Below are 13,203 nucleotides of genomic sequence, written 5' to 3'. Positions count from 1 at the left end.
AAAATATGATAATAAGGTGCCAGATTTTTTTTTAAAAAAATTAGAAACTCAACAGAAACATCCAACTTTGAGCAGTTCTCGGGGAGCAGGGAGAAGATCCAATCAATACTCCTCTCACTGTTTTGTGGCAGAACATGCAGCAGTTTGTTACAATGATGGCTGCCCAGCCCTGCAGCACTAGTAGTCGATCCCATATGTACAGCGCACTTTGGCGCAGATGTTCTGTGAACTGAATGGGGAAGAGGGCCCTCCAGGCAGGCTCATGAAAACATTCTGAACTGTTTGAAAGATGAAGTGGATGTGAAATCATGTTGAATGTGAAAATCAGAGTGGCAAGTTAGACATGAATCTCCAATGGTCATCCTGCTAATTTCTTTGTCTTTTATCCAAAACTAGAGGCCCGGTGCACAAAAATTTGTGCACTCGGGGTGGGGGAGGGTCCCTCAGCCTGGCCTGCACCCATTTGCAGTCCAGGACCCCTTCATGGATGTCCACCTGTCGACTTAGGCCCACTCTCCGGGGGATCAGGCCTAAGCTTACAGTCAGACATCCTTCTGGCAGCCAGGGAGCCCTTGGGGGATGTCCGACTAAAGGCTTAGGCCCCCAAGGGAGCTGTGATGAGGAAGCTAGGGTGACAGAGGAGCCACGCTGTCCCGCCCCGCCGCCCTGGGTCAGGTCGCACATGGGACACCCGGGCGGGCCAGCCAATCGCTGCTGCCCCACCCGGCCATCCCTGGTTGGGTCGCACATGGGACGCCAGGGCGTGCTGGCCGATTGCTGCTGCACCACCTGGCTGCCCTGGGTTGGGTCGCACACGGGTCGCCCGCCGCTGGGTCGCCGATAGCAGGCCCGGATGGCAGCAGGGCAGACGGGATGGCGCTGACATGCCCTGCCTGCAGTATGCAAATTAGCCGCCATTTTTGTTGGCAGTTAATTTGCGTATCATGCTGATTAGCCAATGGGAGGCGTAGCGAAGGTATGGTCAATTACCATGTTTGTCTATTATTAGGATAGGAAAGACCCTCCCTCCCCCAGATCAATGACATTCAACTTAACTAGTTAATAACACACATACTATATTCTAGATACCAAGCTAGGAAGCAAGATTACACAGATGAATGTATACAAAGGGAAGAAGTTTATAAATGTCTGATAAGGGACTGCTTTTTCACTTAATAATTATTGGTCAAATGGTCTCAGACCCCTTTGTCCCAGAATAGAGAAAGGCCAGTAATGACCTCTGTTATAGGAATACTGTAGGTATTTTAAGACTGAGACTGTAAGCTGGTTTTAAACTTTTGTCCCTAACAAACAAGGCAGATAAGTAGAAGAGACGGTATCAAATTCCAAACTTTTTGTGTCTCACAAAACATACTTCATATGTATATTTGGACATGCTAGGGGAATGTTTCCAGGGAAATAAAAAATTAATCTCTTTAGAACTATAGTTAACTAGCTTACTAGCCTAGGCTAAACAAACTCTTGTCGTATGTGTATGCCTGTAATTTGTGTAATATGAACATAAATTCCACCTAATTTAGAGGCAAATCTTATTTTTTGAAAAAGTAGGATTGAAATGGAATTGAAGTAAATTAGATCTCCCTCTGGTTTATAATTTATTTCTATTTTCATTCTAATTTTGAGTTATTCAAATGTCATGCATTCCTGGTATCAAAAAGGCAAGAATCAAAAGAGAAGAGAAAGACACAAAATATTATTAAGATTATCTCAGATTTATTAAGGGAAGTTGGCAAACTGGGATAGGGTAGGAATCTTGCGGTTAAACCCCAGCCTGGCTCAGGAGTTTTTTCTGTCAGATAGGTGTTTATTCTATTGTTATCATTCCTAGGATAAGAACTATAGTAGAATTGGTAAAAGAAATATACAAAATCTTTATGTTCAATTTTTCATTCTTTTACTATAAGACGTTTCAAATATATAGAAAAATTGAAAGAACTATAAAAATTGGAGTTTGGTCAAGATGATGGCATACGTAAATATTATACTCAAACCCTCCCATAACCACATCAAAATTACAACTAAAATTCAAAATAACCATCAATCAGAACACCTGAAATCTAGCTAAACAGAAGTCCCATAACTAAGAATATAAAGAAGCCACATCAGGACTGGTGGGAGCAGAGACACTGAACACACTGACCCCACACCCACCTGTGGTGGTTAAATACTGGAAGGGCCCTCGCTGGTTTGGCTCAGTGGATAGAGCATCAGCCTGTGGACTGAAGGGTCCCAGGTTCGATTCCAATAAGGGCATGTACCTCAGTTACAGGTTCCTGAACCCTGGTTGTTTCAGTGTGTAGGAGGCAACCAATCAATGTGTCTCTCTCACATCGATGTTTCTCTCTGTCTCTCCCTCTCCCTTCCACTTTCTCTAAAAATCAATGGAAAAATATCCTCGGGTGAGGATTAACCAAAAATGTTAAGTAAATCAAATCAAATCACTACAATTTAAAAAAAAAATCGGGCCCTAACCGGTTTGGCTCAGTGGATAGAGTGATCCTCTTTCATCATTGATGTTTCTATTTCTCTCTCTCCTTTCCTCTCTGAAATCAATAAAAATATATTTTTAAAAAAATCCAGTGAGATGGGGGCGCTGCTGGAGTCCCAGGCAATCCTCTTAGAGGGCCATGCCTAGACTTACTCAAACTCACCTTGAGACAGGCTGGTGAGCCAGGACAAATGGAATGGGGAAACTGAGATAGATAATGAAATAGCCAAGCAGTTTACAGCCACACAATTGGCACTAATAGGATTTCTGCTATCTATCTCCCCAAGTAGGATGAATTAAGCTATTTACCTTCTGATTAGGGAGACATATAAACCATAAGGACTCACAGAGAGCATTTTGATGGTTGCCAGAGGGAAGAGAGGTAAGGAAATGCAAGAAAAGCGGGGAGAAATTTGTAGTTACAGAATAGTCACAGGGAGGTGAAGTACTGCATAGGATATAGTCAGGAGTATTGTAATAATTATGTGGCATTGCTATTGGTGGGAGTGAGTTATCCCTTTCTCCACGGAGTGCTTGGGGTGGGGTCTTATGTATCTCCAGAAAAAGAATTTCTGAGACTCGTACAGGAGGATGAATGATTTTTAAAATACATATTTTTATTGATTTCAGAGAGAGGGAGAGGGAGAGGGAGAGAGATAGAAACATCAATGATGAGAGAGAATCATTGATTGGCGACCTCCTGCACACCCCCTACTGGGGATCAAGCCACAACCTGGGCATGTGCTCTTGACCGGAATGGAACCCTGGATCCTTTAGTCCACAGGCCCACGCCCTATCCACTGAGCCAAACCAGCCAGGGCCAGGCACTCCTTTTTATATTACATAGTTCATTTTCTTCACACACATGTGCTCTGTACTATATTCAAATCTTTTAAGCGGCATCATGGATTATTATTGATCATGCCTCCATCTTCAATGTTCTTTTTTTTGATGTTCTTTTTGAAACCACACACTTTTCAATCCACCACCCTTACTCCCAATCCAGAGCTGTGGGCTTTCCAGGGCTATTTACCATGTCTGATTTCTGCACAGAGGGTGGGAAATAGCAGTCTTCTGGTTGGTCAGTAGCTGGCTTGTTTGCCTAATTTTAACACACATCATATCGAGATTATGTTTAGCCCCATAACTTTTTCAACCAGCAGGTACCTCACACACCAGATGGCTCCCTGCTCCTGCTTTTCTCAACAGGCTCTTTTAATGAGACCGTTATATGGCTTGTTTATGGAATCACAATTAGTCAGAAGTAAAATGAAGAGAGAAACCGGGCCTTCTGATTTCACAAAGGCCCTTCTGGTTAATCCCCAGGCATCTGTTATCTTATTTAACCTCATTTTTTTAAAGTTGCCTTGATGTGACTAATTTAGACAGTATAAATATTATTTCAATGGCTATTTGTGGAAGGAATGTTTTATGGGAACACTTCATTATCGTATAAGGCACAATAGTATTTCTGTATGGTTAGAAGGCTGGGTGTCTGCTCACTCACAAAAGTTATGAGAAGGAATCAAATAATCTGAATGCCCACAGGATTTTAGATGAATAGCCATGGGTGGGGAGGAAAGAGTCAGCTAGGCAAGGAGGAGGAGGAGGGAGTAGAATAATGAAAATGAAGATTAGACCTGTACTGGAGTATTTTTTTTCTATGATTCTATCATGTTGAAATGCTATCTTATTAATGACCACGAGCCCTGACTCAGAAGATTCCACACCTCCCCCTACTCTAGTATTTCAAAGACAATGTTGAACGTGAACTCAGACATTCTCTGAGAGGATCTGGAGAGAGCCCTCTCTGGCAGAAAGGCCACCACCATTACCCACACCTCCAGCGGGCCACAGCGACTAGAATAATAATCCTCGCATTCTGATGCGGCTCCTGTCTTTCCTTTAGAGCACACCCACCATCTGTCAATCTGTTCCATTGGTTCCTCTCAAATCTACTTTCTACAGTGAGCAATCTTATTTCTATCTTTGGTCTCTTTCCTCTTGACTTATCACATTAGTGTAAACATATTTTTCTTTTTTTCTGAAGGGTTTAGGACAAAAGAAGCAACAGTAAAGAGACTAGGCAGGGCTGCTTAGGCTCTGGAAACTATGGAAAAGAAATGAGCCCAGGAGGGTTGCTGTAGGCTCGCTGGAGAGTCAGAGGAAAAGGGGGCCTTGGAGACAGATTCAGGAAGTTAAGCCAGGACGAGCTGCCACTGCCCATTGCTCCCCTGGTTGCAAGTCTCATGGAGTCTCTTAGAGTTCAGGAGGTGCAGGCCTGTGGGGGAAGACATGGGAGGAGGGAAAGTCACAAGCATGTTCCTGGGAGGGAGAGTGAACTAAACATGATTTTCAATAGTCCTGTTGTCCTGGACCATCCCTTATTCTGACTAATTCTTTACATTATACCTTACTCCCTTATAATAATAATGCCCCCCCCCTTTTTTTAACCTGAGACCCTTGTTTCCCTGACGTATTTCCATCACTTTTCTATTGGTATTCACATAGTTATTCGTACTTTCCTGTCTCTTTCCTCATTGTTGTGATCTACTAACCCTGTGGACAAGAGCACACATTGATATAGGGCAGTGATGGCGAACCTATGACACGCGTGTCAGAGGTGACACGAGAACTCATTTTTTTGGTTGATTTTTCTTTGTTAAATGGCATTTAAATATATAAAATAAATATCAAAAATATAAGTGTTTTACTATGGTTGCAAATATCAAAAAATTTCTATATGTGACACGGCACCAGAGTTAAGTTAGGGTTTTTCAAAATGCTGACACGCCGAGCTCAAAAGGTTCGCCATCACTGATATAGGTGTTAAGGTAAAAAAACCCATTGAAACCTGTAAAGAGTTTTTGTGAGTTTATTTGAGCCAAACTGTCGACATATGCCAGGAAGCAGAATCTCAACAAATTGAGATAGTGCTCCGGAGAATGGCAGGGTTACATCCATATTTATACATGAAATTCATTGGTGACAGATTTAAGGGGGTGGGATTAAGCGAAGTGGAGGGGGGGACCTTTGTGATAGGATAAAAAGTAAAATGATGGACACATACTTAGGTGGATGCAGGAACAATTAACATGATGATGAAGGAATTTGTGGTATCTGTCCTGGGACCCAGCACACCTGGTTGTGCCCCAGGGGCTCCATAAAAAGGGAAGTCACAAGTTACCCAGACATCCCAAGGATATGTTATCTTAGATGCAAAAAGACAGATAGGCTCAGTTACAGTAAAGGTTGACCTTATCAGTGAAGATATTGGCTTAGGATGTAGCTGCCCACCATAACTGCTTTTAGTTAAGGTTTCATTTCAGACCATCCTTTGTGGTTACTTTAGGTCTCCGAGTCTGCAAAACTGCCATGCAGGCCTCCCCTGAGCTTGTCAGGTCAGCATGTGGCCCCTTTTCGTCCACATAGGGATTCACGATGTAAGGAAAAGAACACAGAACCTGAAATCAGAAGACTAGCTCATCTCTTGACTCAGCTTCTTACTATGTGGGTGGCTTTGAAAAATGCGCAACCTCTGTTTTACTTCTAAGAGGGAAATAATATCCTGCCACCCTGGTGACCTTCCCTACCTGGCCCATCGTCCTTGCTCTGCTTATGTCTAAGGGCCTGCCATACGGAGGTAGGAGTTAACAAATTCAGCTTCACCCTTGTGTTATCACCCCGTGTTAATGTAAAAAAACACTCAAACCTGTAAAGAATTTTTGTGAGTTTATTTGAGCCAAACTGTCGACAATTGCTGGGAAGCAGGATCTCAACATATTGAGATGGTGCTTCGGAGAATTGGTTTTTTTTCCACCTTGTTTTTTACATTACAATCAAAGGAAGAGACTTAAGTGGGCTACATGAAATCCATTGGTGATTGATTAGGGAGGGCAAAATAAAATGATAGACACATATTTCTTTTACATAGGTGGGTACAGGATAGTTAACAGTCAACAACAAACAAGATAACTAACAGTGAGGGAATTTGTGGTCTGCCCTTGGTACCATTTGATGTACCCTGAGGGGGTCTGGAAAAAGGGAAGTTACAAGTTACTCTGACATTCCACAGGTGTGTTGTGTTAGATGCAAAAAATAATAGACGCAGTAAAGATCAAAGTTGATCTTTGTCAGGGAAGATACTGGCCTAGGACATGACAACCCACTGTAAACTGCCTTTTAATTAAAAAGTTTTAATTTCAGACCACCCTTTGTGGTTACTGTAGGTCCCTTGAGTTTGCAAGGCCATCTCGCTGGCCTTCGCTGAGTTAGTCAGGTTAGCATGTGGCCCTTCTTTTTTTTTTTTTTTTAAATATATTTTATTGATTTCCTACAGAGAGGAAGGGAGAGAGACAGAGAGTTAGAAACATCGATGAGAGAGAGATATCGATCAGCTGCCTCCTGCACATCTCCCACCGGGGATGTGCCCGCAACCCAGGCACATGCCCCCGACCGGAATCGAACCCGGGACCCCTCAGTCCGCAGGCCGACGCTCCATCCACTGAGCCAAACCGGTTTCGGCAGCATGTGGCCCTTCTTACGTCCACACTTGCAACAGAGCAATGGTTTTCCGTCTCAGCCCCAGGATCTCACTAGTGCTTTAGAACAAGCAGTCCTCATAGATTTCAGATCCCACTTTGTTTTCCCCCATTCTGTTTGTTATCATAGCTTCAGGAATATTCTTTCACTCTCGCTTTGATTGGCTATGATTTACAAGACGTAAAATACACCAGTTTCATATGGTTAGTTTGATGTCGACAAACATATACTGTCTTGTAATTGCCACCCAAAGTATGATTTAAAATAAGTCCATCATTTCAGAAAGTTTCTTTGTGCCCTTTTAAAAATCAGTTTTCTTCCCCAACCCCTGGAACCCACTGATCTGCTTTCTGTCACTGTGGTTTATCCATTTCTAGAATTTTATAGAAGTGGAACCTGATAGTAACCTTTTTAAAAAAACACTTGTTTTTCTTTAGTGCTATTTATTTATTTCAGAGAGGAAGGGAGAGTGAGAGAGATGAAACATCAGTGATGAGAGAGAATCATTGATCAGCTGCCTCTGGCACCCCTCCTACTGGGGATCGAACCCACAACCCGGCATTGCCCTTGACTGGAATCGAACCCAGGACCCTAAAGTCTGCAGGCTCTATCTACTGAGCCAAACCAGCTAGGGCATAGTCATCTTTGTGCAGGGTCAGGAATAGTGTGAGGGGAGTGCTTTTGTGACTGACTTTCACTTAACATAATGCTTTTGACATTCTTCTGCCCTGTTGGCTGACTCCGTAGTTTGGTCCTTGCTGTTACCAAATCCATTAAATGTCTGTATCATAATTCATTCACTCACCTATTGAGACCTGGAGTTGTTTCTAGCTTTAGTTTGTTATCTATCAGTAAAGCTGCTTTAAAGATCGGCGGTATTAGTCTTTGTGTGGACATGGCAATGTATTGCTCATGGCTAAATACAAGAGTGGATTACTGAGAGCTATGTAAGCATTTAACTTTATATGACTTTACACTTTCTAAATTGTACCATATTACATTTCTACCCAAAATGCATGAGAGTTGCTTTATATCTTTGCCAACATTTTGTATTGGAAGTCTTTAGTTTTATCATTATTGGGTATAAAGTGGTGTTTCAGTATGATTTTAAATGTAATTTCCCTTGTAACAAATAATTATGAGTATCTTTTCATGTGCTAATTTGCCATTTAAGTCTTGTGAGATATGCTTGGTTGTGTTTATTTTCCTGTTTCTTTTACCTGGGGCGTGTTGAGTGTTGATCTGTTGGTTTATAGTTTTCAAACATGGCAAATATTCAGCCGTTGTTTTTTCAAATATTTTTGTCTGAACAGAACATCCAACCCTTCCTTTCTGAGACTCTAATTAAATTTATTATGTATTTTAGGCCATATTATATTGCTTCATTTATTTAAAAAGAAAATCTGTTCCTCTGAGTTGGATTTTATATATGAAAAAAATATATATATATTTTTTATTGATTTAAGAGAGGAAGGGAGAGGGAGAGAGAGAGAGAGAAACATCAATAATGAGAGAATCATTGATTGGCTGCCTCCTGCACGGTCCACACTGGGGATCGAGCCTGCTCCAGCCTCCCCCCCCCACCCGCATCCCCTGCCACAGGCCCTAACCACCCCATTGTCTGAGTCCATGGGTTATGCATGTACGCACACAAGGTCATTTTAATGTCTCATCTGCTCTGCTGATTGTATTGGCGGTTTCATATCTAGCTCTGTGTCTTGTTTTTTTTCTCTTGGTGTTGAAATATGTTCTGCTGTTTATTTGTATGCCTGGTAATTTATGATTAGATGCCAGTGTCAATTTTATGTTATTGAATGTTGGACTTTTTGTATTGCTTTCAATATTTTTAGGTTTTAGTTCTAAAATGCAAGTAAATTATTTGAAATCCATTTGATACTTTTGAGGCATACTTTAATTTTCTTAAGGCGGCCCCGAGGTGGAAATCCATCCAGAATCCTTGTTGATAGAAGCTCTCTCAGGCCTTCTCTGGACAAAAACATTACAACTTATCACACCATTCCTTAACAAGCCAGATCATTTTGCCTCAAAACCAAGCATGAAGCAGATAATACTGAATGGTAGCCAAGGGTTTCTGAAATGATTCAGACTTGGTTTAATTGTAAATATAAGTATATTATTAATGCCTTCGCTGATAGTAGGCACTGAGGACACCACAGAGGTGAAAAAAAATAAACAACATCCAGTTAGACAAACTCAAGCATTTCCCCTCTTCATTCCTACTCCACCTCATTAGTTTCCATGTTTACCTCCCGTGTCTGTTAATCTACTCCTCAAAAGCCAGAGCAATTTTCCAAAAAGCCCAATCTGATTCTGCCAGTCTGTTTAAAAGCCCTAAATAAGTCCTTCAAGATAAAGTTTAAACAGTTTATCTTGACTTTATCTATAGCCCACTTCTTTACCCTTATGCAGTCACTCCCAAAGTCCCTCAAATTTTACACACAAATTATTTCCTGAGGTGTTGGGAACATTTTAAATATCTTTTCTACTTAAACAATTTTTTCTTTAGTTAATTAGCATCATTGTCCTCTCTAATAGAGTATAAACTTCTTAAGACCTGAATCTAAGTCACTGTAGTCAATTTAGTGATCAATTTTTGACCAATATTTAAAAATAAGTATAATGGGAGATTTTGAAGTCTGGACTCCAAAATGTATCACATCATATAATCTTGGTGCTCATGACACTGCATTACATTTACCAGTGTTTTCCCTGGGCTGCAGGCTGGCTGAAATCTGCAGTCTGACACCCCCCTCAAGGGGTCCCAGATTGCGAGAGGGTGCAGGCCAGGCCGAGGGACCCCACTGGTGCATGATCTGGGCCGGGGAGGGGGGAGGGACGCGGGAGGTTGACCAGCTGGGGAGGGACCATGGGAGGGCTCCAGGGTTTGTCTGTCATAGTGAGCAGTCAAACTCCCAGTTGAACTCTTGGTTGAATGACCGCCTAAGGGGACAATTTGCATATTAGGCTTTTATTATATAGGATTCCTAGCAGAGTCACTGTGACAGGCACATATTTCAAACTACAGAAAAGTATTAAAAAGTGAAAAAAAAAGAGCTCTCTTTCTAAACCCAAATATCCTGTTCTACTTCTTGGCATTAACCACTGTTAGCAGTTCAGTATGTATCTTTTCATACTTTTTCTCATTTAATTATTTCCCTGTCCATTTTATTGAGATATAATTGATACACAACATTGTACTACTTTATTTTTAGTTTTTTAAATATTTTATTGATTTTTTACAGAGAGAAAGGGAGAGGGATAGAGAGTTAGAAACATCGATGAGAGAGAAACATCGATTCAGCTGCCTCCAGCACATCCCCAACTGGGGACGTGCCCACAACCAAGGTACATGCCCTTGACCGGAATCGAACCTGGGACCCTTCAGTCTGCAGGCCGACGCTCTATCCACTGAGCCAAACCAGTCAGGGCCTACTTTATTTTTTAAAAATATATTTTTATTGATTTTAGAGGAAGGGAGAGGGAGAGAGAGATAGAAACATCAATGATGAGAGAGAATCATTGATCAGCTGCCTCCTTCATACCCCACGCTGCGGACCGAGCCCCCAACCCAGGCTTGTGCCCTGACCGGGAATCGAACCATGACCTCCTGGTTCATAGGTCGACACTTAACCACTGAGCCACCCCAGCCAGGCTTGTATTACTTTTAGGTATGTGGAATGCAAGGGTTTTGGGAAGTAGGACTGGTTTAAGCAAAGGTTGGAGGAATTTGAAGATATGGCTGAAGAAATCCAAAGAAGCCCCTTAAAGCCCCTGGTTCAAGACCTTGACATAGAAAAACACTTAAATTATTGGCTTGTGTGTGTCTGAAGGAGTGTTGGAGAGGTGAGGCTAACCTCATGTTGGTGGGGAAAGGAGTTACACAGGATTGGATTAAGTTGAGACTGAGATATGTGTGAACATGATCTGAAGGAAACTAAAGGCTGTCTGGCGAGTTGGTTGTTTTCAAGGAGAGAACTTAGCTTTGTCTTGTTTGGTAGAGAATCCCAGAACCATCTCTTATTTAGCTATTTACATCTCTGAAATAGCCCTACATCTCATTCTGTCTTCCCCCAGGCCTGTTCTTAAACAAAATGGCCCTCCAGGAGCATGAGTAAAGTTCTGTGACCTTCTGTATAGTATAACATACTTAAATCAATAGGTAGTTCAAGTTTAATTGTGTTATTACAAAACTAGGCTGCATAGGATATTAGAAATCATCTAACCTAGTCTCTTCCTAAAACATGGAAATTTAGGTGGAAAGATATTACACGCAGCAAAGTAAAAAAATTCAGCTTTATTTCATAATTTTTTTTTTTTTTTTTTGTTGGAGAAAAAAGTATTTCCAACATTCCTGGAAGTAGGACACTTTGTTATGTTGATCTGATTGTGCCAGTGCTTGTGAAAAATAAAGGGAGAGTTTTTATTTTCAGTTGAATTAAATTTGGTCAGTTAGAAGATGATTAAAAATAATATGGGCCATTAGGAAGGAAAGCAGAGTTTTAAAAAAATGTCACCAACATACAAGTATTGAAATAAAAATAATGTGATTAACATTACAACATTTTCAAACATGTTTGAAGTTTTCTAGCTTACAGTGACCCCTGGTGTTATTTTGAAAGCATGCAGTATGTTATTTCTTATTTTATTTTTTTGCAGTATGTTAGTTTTAAACGAAAACCTTTGAGACTGAAAATTGTCCTGAAAGAGTTTAATGCTTTTGAAATGTGTATTTTTTCAATTTTCATTAATAACCTCAATCATCTGTCAAAGAGATAGTATACATTAAGGATAATTTTTCTACTTTTAAATGTAAACAGCACCTCATTAGTCATCTTTTGAATTTCAGAGACACACCCAGCTGGCTAAGGGCCACCACACCCTGTCTATATTTACTGAACAAAGAATAAATGCTGCTAGGTTGCTATAATGTTAAAAGAACAGACTAATTATTTAAAGCTCAAGTTTAAGTTCATATATTCTGATTCCTCAGTTGGTTTTCATATCATGACAAGGGGCAGCTTCCACGGACGGCCAGTACTGGCATAGGACAGTATTTAATAATTGGGTATGATGCATTTTGTGGCTGGAGCAAAGGAGCACTTAATGCGGTTAATTTTACTGAGGCCATGCTTAGAAATTTCATGCTTAGAAAAATGCCACACATACTTCCTCCTGGTATTTAGCTTTCTATCTGATATTTAGAATTCAACTCCAAAAGTTTACAACTGTAGATATGGAAGAATATTTTGTGAATATTTTAAAGGGTTCTAGCTTCTTTCCTGTGCTATGTTTTAGACTAGGGCTTATCTTAATAATCCTACCTCCTCTAATTATTCATCTTTCATTCAAATTAAAATTGTGCACCAAGGCTTTGCTGATTGAGACATTTCTGGACAATTTTTTCTTTGAGCTGACTTCCTGTTGATTAAGCTATAAATGTAATACAGTATTTATTCAGCAAGGGTCAATTAAATGCACAGCACAGGACTAAGGATCTATTAGAGATAGAAGTACTTATGCCTAAAAATGTCCCGTTTAAAATGTATGTATATAGCCGAAACCGGTTTGGCTCAGTGGATAGAGCGTCGGCCTGCGGACTGAAGGGTCCCGGGTTCGATTCCGGTCAAGGGCATGTACCTGGGTTGCGGCACATCCCCAGTGGGAGATGTGCAGGAGGCAGCTGATCGATGTTTCTCTCTCATCGATGTTTCTGGCTCTCTGTCTCTCTCCCTTCCTCTCTGTAAAAAATCAATAAAATATATTTAAAAAAAATGTATGTATATACTAATAGTTCCATAATTTGGGACAGTAGTCTTGCCATGAAGCTTACTAATGTCCTGGAAAGGAATTCTTATTAAACTTATACTTAACAAATGTGCACAAGTTTAAAAGTTATGTACTAATTATATTATGATAGCCAAGATATGGAAACAGCTGAAGTGTTTGTCTATGGATGAATGGATAAAGGAAATGTGGTCTACATACACAATGAAATATTATTCAGCCATACAAAAGAAGGAAACCCTGTCATCTGCAACAACAGAGAAAGGCAAATATTAAACACTATGATCTCACTTATACATGGAATCTAAAAAACCAAAAAAAACCAACCATTTTATTTAAAAAATAAT

This window comes from Myotis davidii, unplaced genomic scaffold (genome assembly GCF_000327345.1).
Source record: "Myotis davidii unplaced genomic scaffold, ASM32734v1 scaffold200, whole genome shotgun sequence".
Classification (NCBI taxonomy): Eukaryota; Metazoa; Chordata; class Mammalia; order Chiroptera; family Vespertilionidae; genus Myotis; species Myotis davidii.
This window is presented reverse-complemented; position numbering follows the sequence as displayed.